Here is a 12053-nt window from a genome sequence, read left to right as displayed (position 1 = left end):
AGGAAGGGCGGGGAACAGGGCGTGTGTGGGATCTTCGTCATGCTAGTAGAGTTACCCCCCCCCTCTCTACCCCACCTCCCAACCTTCACCTGTCCTCTCATTCTATCTCACCTGAGTTAATTCTCTCCTCTCTCTCTCTCTCTCTCCGCCCCATCCTACTTAACTCTCACTCTCTCTTCGTCCTCCCTCCGTCTCTCCTCTCCTCTCTTAGGTTCTCTCTCTTTCTCTCCCTCCTCTTTTCGTCCCTTATGCACTCTTCATCTGCTCTTCTTTTTTTCGTGTATTCCCCTTCCTCTCCTCGTCTTTCCTCTCTCTCTCTCTCTCTTTCTCTCTGTTATTGAGATTTCACCTCATTACCTTCCTCAATCTCTTTCTCCCCTCGTTCTTTGTCTCCGAGTCAAGTTCCTTTGTTCCTTATTTTCTTTCTTTCTTTCTTGTTGTGCATCTTTCCTTCTTCCTTTGTCCTCCTTTGCTTCCTTTCCTTCCCCTTATACCTCATTCGTCTATCTCTTTTATTTTTTCTTCATGTCTCTCCAGCTTTCTTTATTTGCTTTCTTTTTCTCCATCTTTCTTCGTTCTATCTTCCTTTTTCTTCATTTCTCTTCAATGTCTTCTCTTTATCATTCCCTTTCGGCTCATTTCCATAATCCCATTTCTCTTCGTCCCCATCTTTCATTTCTCACCTTCCTTCTTTGTTCCTTACTTCCATTTTCATCATTTTTTCCCTTCTTTCTTTGTTTCTTATTCATTTTGACCTCATTACTTTTCCTTACTACTTTTTCTTTGTCCTCTGTTCCTTATCCCGTCTTCATTTCTCTATCCTTCCTTCTTTCTTTGTTTCTATGTTTTTCTATTTAATTTCATTCTTACAGTCTTTCTTTACTTTCTTCCCTATTATCTTTTCCACTCATTCTTTGGTTCTTTCTTCTATTTGCTTTCCTTTTTTTTGTTTTCCACTCCATTTATCTTTCCATCTTCTTTGTTTAATTTCTCTTTCGTTGTTGTTATCTTCTCTTGCATTTCTGTTTCTGTCTTTGTCGCTTTCCTTTCCCCTTTTATCTTTCCCCTTGTCTTTGTCTCTTTCCCTTTATTTCTGTTCATCCAATCATTCCTGCTGCTTTTTACTGATTCCCTTTTTTTCCTTATTTTCTTTGTTTATGATCACCTGCTTCCTCTCTCTCTCTCTCTCTCTCTCTCTCTCTTTCCTCCCTACCTCCACATCATCGTCTGTTTATTATTACCTGCCTTTGTGCCATTTTGTCTCCTTCCCTCCCCCCTTCCCTGTTCTTTTCTCTCCCTCCCTCTCTGCCCTCTTCTCCCTCCCTGTATTCTCTCCATCCTTCCCTGCCCGCCTGCCTCCCTGCTCTCCTTCCCTCCCTCCTGTCTCTCATGCCTCTCTCACTACCTACCTCACTCTCTTCCTCCTTGCCTGCTTCCCCGCTTCTCTCGCTCTCTACTCTCTCTCTCTCTCTCTCTCACCTCCTTCCCTGCCTGCCCTCTTTAGCTGTGTGCCAGCCGCTCTCCTTCGCTCCATCTCTCCCTTTTTTCTTTCCTTCCTGATTTCCTCCATCCATGACTGCTTTCCTATTCATCTCCTTTCCTGCCATCCTTCCTCCCAACCTTCCATCCTTCATTTCCTGTCTATCTTCTCTTTCTCCGTGCCTGCATGTCTACCTAAGCCCTCTACCTACGTACCTACCTACCTACAGTACCTACCTACCTTCTCTCTCTACATGCCTACCTACCTTCTCTCACTCCTATCTCTATGCCTGTCTACTTTCTCTCTCTCTACCTGCCTACTAACCTTCTCTCCCTCTACCTGCTTGCATGCCTGCCTAACCTCCCTCTCTGCCTACCTGCCTTACTTCCTGCCACCCTGCCTGCCTCCACCCACAACTCATTACACCCACCCCACCCAACCCATTATCTCCCCCACTCACCCCCACCATTACCCCCATTGCCATTATAAGCCTCTCTTTATCAGTATTTCCCTCACTCTCACCTTTCCCACACTCCCACCCCACCCATCATTCCTTCACTCATTCATTTCATTCATTTTCTCCGTTAATCTTTTTTTTTTTCATTATCACAGTTTCCATTATCTTTACACTTCCTTCTTTAACCTCTCTCTCTCTCTCTCTCTCTCTCTCTCTCTCTCTCTCTCTCTCGTGTAAAACCAGCATGGCATGAGTAGAAACGTGTCTATAAATAAAAACAACGATAAATCAATAAGTGACATGGCAATTTCCAGTGTCGTTGTGTGTGTGTGTGTGTGTGTGTGTGTGTGTGTGTGTGTGTGTGTGTGTGTGTGTGTGAAAGTATGTATGCATGTACGCACGAGTGTATATAACTATTTAAACGTATGTGTGTTTGTGTGTGCTTGGAGGTGTGCGTGTGCTTATGTGTAGTTCGCTGAGCATCTGTGTGTCTGTATGTGCGCAAGTGTGTATATATGCATGTATGAATGGATGTATATTTGTGTGTGTGCGTGTGGTGGTAGGGCGGACGGGCGTGGCCACCAGTTCCCAGGATCGATCACGCACGCACGCACACCCCCCGACCCCTGTACACGCTAACACACACACACACACACACACACACACACACACACACACACACACACACACACACACATACACACTTCCATCCGCTATATAAGAACAAGCTGGCATGATACCTATACAAAAAAAGAGAGAGAGAGAGAAAAAAAAACAGCATTTATATTATTAATAAAACATCCACACCAACCCTGGCCCTCCCCACACACACATAAACACACAAACACACACACACCACCATAATTCTCAAACACCCACACATTAATCTCTCTCTCTCTCTCTCCTCTCTCTCACGCACAGCGGCAACCTTGGTACAATATTCCTCCCTCCCCCCCCCTTCAGCAGGTTAGGCTGGAGTGAGAGGGACTGAGTGAGTGTGTGGAAGTGGGAGAGATAGGGGAGTGTGGGAGACGGTGTGGGAGAGGGGGAGTGAGAGCGTGGGGTGGGCATGTGGAGGAGTGGCAGAGAGAGAGAGAGAGAGAGGTGTTTGGGGAGTGGAAGGGGAGTGGAGAGAGAGAGAGGGATGAAAGGGGTGAAAGTGGGAGTATGGGAGTGGAGTGGGGAGTGAATGAAATGGAAGGAGAGTGTGTGGGAGCATGGGAGGAGTGGTCGGGGGAGTGGGAGGAATGTGTGAGAGGGAGGAGGCAAAGGGAGAGAAATGCTTAACTGGGGAAACATATTTTGGAATTGTGTATGTGTGTGTGTGTGTGTGTGTGTGTGTGTGTGTGTGTGTAAACCCCCTTGCGTGCCGACCTACTAAACATACATACACACATACATAAATATATACATACATATGGTACCCAAAAAGGGCTAGGTCTATAAGAGTGCAGTAAAACGAATGTTAAGTTTTAGAGTTGAAATGATGTACAAACTAATCCAATCCAGGTCAGGGAGCAGCACAGGTCAGTGTTCTAAATCCCAAAGTACAGTTCCGGTCAATAGTCCTTTTACATTATTTCGAAACGGTGTCAGAGGTTATGATTTATTGCTATAGTAAATGATATATATATTTTTAAATGGTCTGGCGTCTCGCTATGTGTGACTGCCTAGAAGAGAGAGAGAGAGAGTGTTGACTTGACGCTAAGCAGAGGTAAGACTGATGATAATAATAATAATAATAATAATAATAACAATAATAATAATGATAATAATAATAATAATATGTGGAAGACGATGGGCTGACAAGGAAAAAGAAAGACCACAGTGTAAATAAATGCTGAAAAATTAGTGAGCCTGAGCAAATGGAGGGAAGGTGAGAGAAGCTGGAGGAAGAGTGAGAGGTGATCTATACGCATGGACTCTCTCTCCCCCTCTCTCTCTCTCTCTCTCTCTCTCTCTCTACCAACCCTTACAAACTTCTTCCACAATTTAGGTCTTGAAACTTCCTCCTTCACCTCTATAAGTTCCTACAGAAGTTAGGTACCTTAATCTCTCTCTCTCTCTCTCTCTCTCTCTCTCTCTCTCTCTCTCCTGTGTAATCCTCCACTATCCCCCTCCTACCCACGGTCAGCTGAGCCTCTGGGAATGCAGCGTGGGTGGTGTGTGTGTGTGTGTGTGTGTGTGTGTGTGTGTGTGTGTGTGTGTGTGTGTGTGTGTGTGTGTGTGTGTGTGTGTGTGTGTGTGTGTGTGTGTGTGTGTGTGCGCGTGCGTGCGTGCGTGCCTGCGTGTGTGTGTGTGTGTGTGTGTGTGTGTGTGTGTGTGTGTGTGTGTGTGTGTGTGTGTGTGTGTGTGTGTGTGTGTGTGTGTGTGAGAGAGAGAGAGAGAGAGAGAGAGAGAGAGAGAGAGAGAGAATTAATCCACCCCTTGGTCTCCCCACTCTCTCTTCCTCTTCTCCCCTTCCCCACTCCCTCTTCCTCTCTCCCCCACCCTTCCTCCCTCCTCCCCTTCCCCTTACCGCTTGGCTGTCAATCTATTCTACGCTCAGATCTACATATTTATTTTTATTTATCGACAAATTTAGAAATCTTTGCACAATTAGAGAGACATCTTAGAAATCATAGCACATTTCTTAGCGATTTTGGAGATTCATTTTGTTATATTCTACTTTCTAAGCCTCTTTTTTTTTAATTCTGATTTGTCTCTCTCTTTTTTTTACGTTTGTGAATTTCGCATGGCAACATAAACTATCCTGTCATTCATCCGCCTGCCTCTCTCTCTCTCTCTCTCTCTCTCTCTCTCTCTCTCTCTCTCTCTCCAACTCGTCCACACGGTAGCACCCCATCCATTCCCCTCTCGTGGGGAAGGGAAAGGGGGGGAAAGGGATTAAGGCAAAGGAAGGAAAGTACGTAGGATGTGGTGAGGGAGGGAAGAGGGAGAAAGGGGAGAAGCAGAGTGGTTAGGGAGGGGGTAAGGGGTGAAGGTGGAGGGGTGGATTAAGGGAAATGGAGACAGTAAACTAGGTAGGATTGGGTGAAAGGGAAGATGGGAAGGAAGAGGAAGAATGGGTAAGGAATAGGGGGGAAGGAAGTAGAAATGGAGGATGGAAGGGAAGAGTGAGGTAAGGGAAGTGGAGAAGAACAGAGTCGGGAGGAAAGGGTTGGAATGAGGAGTGGCAGGGTGAGGGGGAATAAGAGACAGGGAGAAAGACATGTCGGCAGGAGAGTATGCTTTGGGCGTGGGGTAAGGACGGATGGGGAGTGTGTTGGGTGTAGGGTATGTGACGATGTGGATGGACGTGAGGTTTAGTGTGTGGTACAAGTAAAGGAAGGGTGGATTTGGTGGAGTTTTTGTGTGAGGTGTGGTGGGGTACAGGGTGTGGGATGGGGGAGGGTCTGGGATGAAAGCGGGTGTGGGAATGTGTATTTGCAGGTGTTGGGTATACAAAAGGGTGGGGGTAGGCGACGAGTGTGAGTGAGCTGGAGGGTGTGTGGTGCGTGTGGGTGAGGGGAGGAGGGTGTGGGGTGCCCGTGGGTGAGGGGGGAGGGAGGGTGTGGGATGCATGTGGGTGAGGAGAGAAGAAGGGTGTGAGAGTGGGAGCATTGTAACAGGGGAGGTGTGGTACAAAAGCAAACAAATGTCTACCGAACAACTGACCTTTATTCGGACGATTGCTGAGGGTACAATATGACAGACAAATTAATCATATATATTCTCTCTCTCTCTCTCTCTCTCTCTCTCTCTCCACACACACACACACACACACACACACACACACACACACACACACACACACACACACACACACACAGAGCAGTATCGACCTGGAAATGAGTGACTGAAGCATGTCTAGGCCATCAGTGTGTGTGTGTGTGTGTGTGTGTGTGTGTGTGTGTGTGTGTGTGTGTGTGTGTGTGTGTGTGTGTGTGTGTGTGTGTGTGTGTGTGTGTGTGTGTGTGTGTGTGTGTGTGTGTGGTCAGAGTGCAGGTTCACCTTCACCCTCACGCTACATACCACTCCATTCCACCACTCCTGATATATGGATTGACAGATAGACAGACAGACAGACAGACAGACAGACAGACACACACACACACACACACACACACACACACACACACACACACACACACACACACACACACACACACACACACACACACACACACACACACACACACACACACACACACACACACACACACACTGTGCGAGTATGAAATTAATAATGAATAAGGAATTCCATACGTGTGTGTGCATGTGTGAGAATGTCGGAGTGTGTGTAGTCATTCCACTGTAATGTTCTGTGTGTGTGTGTGTGTGTGTGTGTGTGTGTGTGTGTGTGTGTGTGTGTGTGTGTGTGTGTGTGTGTGTGTGTGTGTGTTTACAAGTGGTTCAATAAGCCTGAAACCCAGAACTATGACAACAGTTGATGTAAAACCTTCTCTCTCCGTCACCACAAACCCACATCACAACACCACTAAAGTGATGTGTAGGAATATCACCCTTCATCTCAACATCTCATCCTTTCACTCTACTGTACGAGCGATCACACATCATCATCATCATCATCATCATCATCATCATCATCACCATCAACATCAACGTCCTTGGATTTCTAGTGACTAAACCCAAACTTTTCATTCATCAAAATCTTCACTTCTACCTCGTGTGTACTTACATCACATTCTCCAATCACCAACTCACCGTCATCACACACACACTGCCATAATACCATATCATCATCAAAATACTCGTACTACCACAACTATTACACACTACCACCACCACACCAAATTACTACCGCTATCAATACCACAGAACATGCACAAACACCATCACTATCGTACACCCACCAAGCGACCAAACATATTACCACCACTACAGAAACTACTACTACTACTACCACACCAAACCACTACCATCATCCCACTCCATCATTATTACAGAACATGCATAACCACAATCACCAGCACACACACACACACACACACACACACACACACACACACACACACACACACACACACACACCATCCCTACATCCACCCCTATCATGCTACCACCTACTCTCACTGATTACATACGGCACATCCTGTACACACAGAAAAAGAAAAACCGAAAAAAAAAGCAAAATTAAAAAATATATCCACGAACTCTTTGCGTGGAGGTAATATACTCGAACTCCCAAAATTTATGGGTTTCAGATTTTTAAAAAGAATTTGTGATATTTCAGATTTCAATAGTACAACATCCGCCATCACGAAATCTGGGAGAGTCAGTGAATGGAGAAACATCTTCAAATCATTATCGTCATTATTCTAAACTTATTTTCCAGTACAATATTATGCATGGGGTGGGCAGGATCCAGAGACAGAATCGAGAAAACACACACACACACACACACACACACACACACACACACACACACACACACACACACACACACAAATGCAGCAAAACGTCACAGATCTAAATCCCTCTTTATACTGTAAACCTTTCCCTAGCTACCATGCACTGCCATCACATGGTTCCAAATACTGTGCACACCTCACTACCATGCACAGTACTCCCATCCCTCCTCTCTCTCTCTCTCTCTCTCTGGGGTCAGTTCAACAAGTGCCACATAAATTACAGAAAGGGTATTCATTACGACCCCCAAGGCACAAGGCAAAAAGCACACCTCAACTAAAAATATCACCCCTTGTTCTATAAATGCCTTAACACATACATACAGAGACGCTGGCACACACACATACATACATCAGATACATATATACATAAACACATACAAGAAAACACACATACCGGTACACAGACTTAAACATACACATCCATACATAAATGCACACACAAGCATATATATAAATACATACATACATGCACCCACATATATATAAATACATACATACACACATACATACACATACACGAATATATACAAATGACACACACACACACACGCACACACACACACACACACACACACACACACACACACACACACACATAACCAAATATCAAGGTATACCATTCAACCTAGCTACATTACTTTTACTCTAACCTGGCCTAAAACTGCCATCTCCATCTTGAATGCTGAGTTGTAACATTAACACTAGAACACGACGCTAATTACGAAGACGTGGTATGGAAGGATGTAAAGCAGCAGTATTGTCTTTTTCTGCCACTGATCCACGCGATATAAGCTGCAAGAGGACGAAAATCTAGGCCAAGTTAGTGACGAAGAGGTGTCTCCCTCCTTCTAAATCTCTAAAATGATCTGGCCTAACCTTACCACAATGTTCTCACGTTAATCTGGCTAATGTGCAACTAGTATGTCTATGCACGTAAGAACACACTCTAACCTACTATAACCTAGTATTATCCAACTTAACCGAAGATGATGATGATGATGATGATGATGATGATGATGAAAATAGCAATGACGGCGATGACTAAGGTAATCCAACTTAGCTTCCCTAACCCTTTAAACTCTTGCTTTGTCACATCCAACACATAAGAAACTGCTGCCATCATTCCCATCATCACTGGAATCAAACCTAATCTAATCTAACCTAACCTAACTTCCTAAACCAATGCAACCAATCAGCTTAACCTAATTAGCTAATCCACTTAACCAGCCAGAATCACATCACAGCACTACATTTATTTTTTCCAATGGGCTACCTAATCCACGCGTGACGAAACCCCACCTAACTAAACTACATCAATCTACCAAATCAAAGCTGACAGAAGATACGGTTTGCCTCTCTGCTTATCGAAGGCTTATCGTCCTGAAGGGGTTTATCGGGACGAAATCTAACCCCTCCCCCCTTTTCGCAAAGTCTAGTTTACGCTGAATAAAATCGTCAGGAGAGGGCGAAAATTTAGTGAAAAAGACGTTCCCGGGTCCAATAGCTTTAGGGTAAAAAATAAAGATGTGAAAGTGTTGGCGACGTAAAGGAACGGAGGTGGGCGTGGCAGGAGGGTGAGGGGGAGGAATGGGGATACGAGGAGGGATCTAAGGGCGAGGAAGGACGAGGAGGAAATATGTGGGAAGAGAGGGTGAGGAGGGAGAAGGAGAGAACGGGATGGTGAGGAAAGAGAGGATGTTGAGAGTGGAACGGAGGAGATGAGAGAGAAGCAGGGGTAACATCAGTATTGGAGGAAAGGAAGGGTGTAAAGCAGAGAGGAGAGAAGAGGATGGGTGTGGAGATGAAGTAGGGTGTGGGCAGGGAGAGTGTGTGAAGCGGGACGAGAACCATGAAAAGGAGAACATTGGAGGAGAGGAAGGACGTGAGGAGGGAGAGGGCGTTGGGTAGGACGTGGAGAGAGGAGAGTGGAAAAGAGGCATGGGGGTGGAGGGAAAGAAGGGAAAAGTGCAAGAAAAGAGGAGAGGACAGGAGAGGCGTGAGGGAGACAGACGAAGAATAGGAAGGATGGGGAGGACAGGAAGAGAAGTGAAGGGAAAGCTCGTGAGAAGAGGATACGAAAGGTATGCATGGGAGAGAAGTTGAGAGGAAATGTATAGCTATGAAAGGTAATAACACCAGGAGAGGAGAGGAGAGGAGAGGAGAGGAGAGAGGAGAGTGAGGGTGAGGGAGGGCGAGGCAGGGCAAGGACAGCAGCAGTATCGACCAGCCGAGTGATGAGTCAGGAGTAGGAGCACGAGGAGGGGCTGTCCTAACCTCTACCTCTAAAACTAGCCCTACCCCTGCTACTACTACTACGACTACTACTACTGTACTACCACCACCACTACTACTACTACTGCTTTTGCTATTACTATTATACTTATACCACCGCCACCACTACTACATCTACTCTCATGTCACTACTGATACTGTTCTCAACTCCCCACCCCAACCATCATAACTATTACTCTTACTACTACTACTACTACTACTACGACTAATACTCTCACTAGCATTACTACTACTCTGCTCCAACTACTGCCATAACTGCTACCATCGCATCAAGTTACTGTTATAACTTTCATTCATATGTTCATGTGCTATCATTACTACATGTATTACGTCTACTACTCTACATCTACTACTAACATTACTACTATCAATACTTCCACTATCTCAGCTATCTCTTCCTAACCCTTCCCAGACACACCACAAACATCACCTTAACATCACCACCACTACCATCCACTATTTCCTACCACCACCACCATTAACAGATATCCCTACCTTACAACCATTACCGTCACTCACATACTCTCTACTACCAATGCCACAACACCGCCACCATTACCATACCATCACTACCATCACCATACCATTCACGTACCATCTCCCCAACACCAGCACTACTTTTATCCGCCACTCACATAACCATAAATACAAATCAGATTCACCCACAACACGAGACAAACAAAACGACCCCCACCCTTCCTTCCAACCCTCCCTCCCACCCTACCTAGTACCTACTGTCCTACCTATGTAAATCCAGAGGCTGCCCAGGTGTTGTGTTTTCCAATCTATATTAATCGAATCGTCATCAAATTCCACTTCATCTCTACATTTTTCAGTCATTCAACACAACTGTCCTATCTACATGTAAATCTAGTCACTCAAATAGGTGTCAAAGAGCTGTTCGTTCCTATAGTCTGTAATCACCAGGTCCTACACTTGCCCTATATAGGCTACTTATGTATCTAGTGTATGTCAGAGTGCTATGCGTTACTATACTTTGCTATCTCCCTATCTAACAAACTGCCCTAATGATAAATCCATGCTGTTTATTTCTATACTTTATAATCTTCGGTCATAATGGTTGCACCGGCTACACAAATCTACTGGTCGTCATTGTTCAGTGTTCTTACTTTCCCCAATCACCAAACACAGCAATTAAATCTAGGTATATAAATCTAGGTATACAAATCGAAGTACGTAAATTCAGTGGCCGTCAATGTACCACACTCCCTCTCCAAAAATGACAACTGTTCTAGCTATATAAACCAATGGGTCGCCAAAGTCCAATTCATTCCTAATTTTTCCTTTCACTCAATACAACAGCTATTCATATACCTTACACTTCTTGGATGTCAAAAAGCTCTACATTCCTATCTTCATTTGTGTCTGTATTAGTCCATATCGAGTCTACTGCATGAATGGGCTTCCGCGGGGAGACTGAGAGCAAGAATTAACCCCATTCCATACAGGCGAAGTACGAGAGGGGAAGGGGTGACTAAGATGAAAGATGCATGTGTATGTGGAAGTGCTTTACTGTGTGTGTGTGTGTGTGTGTGTGTGTGTGTGTGTGTGTGTGTGTGTGTGTGTGTGTGTGTGTGTGTGTGTGTGTGTGTGTGTGTGTGTGTGTGTGTGTGTGTGTGTGTGTGTGTGTGTGTGTGTGTGTGTGTGTGTGTGTGTGTGTGTGTGTGTGTGTGTGTGTGTGTGTGTGTGTGAATCTGTATGTCATCAGCAAACCCACTGGACAATACAACTACACAAGATCACTTTCCAGGCTTTTACAATCCAGTATATGCCCAAGCCCTCTCCAATCCCCACATCACATAACACAGCCCGTTACCAAAGCCCCCTCAGCACATAACACAGGACGTTACTAAAGCCGCTACATTACCAGCCCCATAACACTAACGAGAGAGCACTTCCATCACAGACCACCATTAGCACGACCACTGCCTGTCAGGAACCACCATTTGCGTCACTTAACACGGCTAATAAAAACACTCATAACAGCACTAATAACAGTCATTACACACACACACACACATACACACACACACACACACACACACACACACACACACACACACACACACACACACACACACACAATTACTAACATGTACTTCCCCAAATACTCGTAGTGCCCTGATTACCACTACCTGCATGATTACTTGCTTGTTCATCTATATGCCACTAAATTTTCAAATCAAACTATACAAATCATCAAAACTATAAGCCCTACATATATCACGGGATCTGTAACTACTTGGACAGGCATTTCCTCAGTAACAGGGGCTAATAAAAACACTAATAACTACAAACAACACACACACACACACACACACACACACACTCCTAGTTATATTAATTTTCTTCATCACACAACCATACGCCAACACTACCACTCGAGGTA

General features: G+C 44.9%; 1 protein-coding gene across 1 annotated transcript in view; it reads right to left on the bottom strand.

The window, feature by feature from the left end:
* Positions 1-12053, bottom strand: part of LOC145412974 (uncharacterized) — a 200684-nt gene that overhangs the window by 28091 nt on the left and 160540 nt on the right. The window lies entirely within an intron of this gene.

The sequence above is a fragment of the Coenobita brevimanus genome, chromosome 94 (assembly GCF_032717465.1).
Source record: "Coenobita brevimanus isolate Jiangsu-jjx chromosome 94, ASM3271746v2, whole genome shotgun sequence".
Classification (NCBI taxonomy): Eukaryota; Metazoa; Arthropoda; class Malacostraca; order Decapoda; family Coenobitidae; genus Coenobita; species Coenobita brevimanus.
This window is presented reverse-complemented; position numbering and strand designations above follow the sequence as displayed.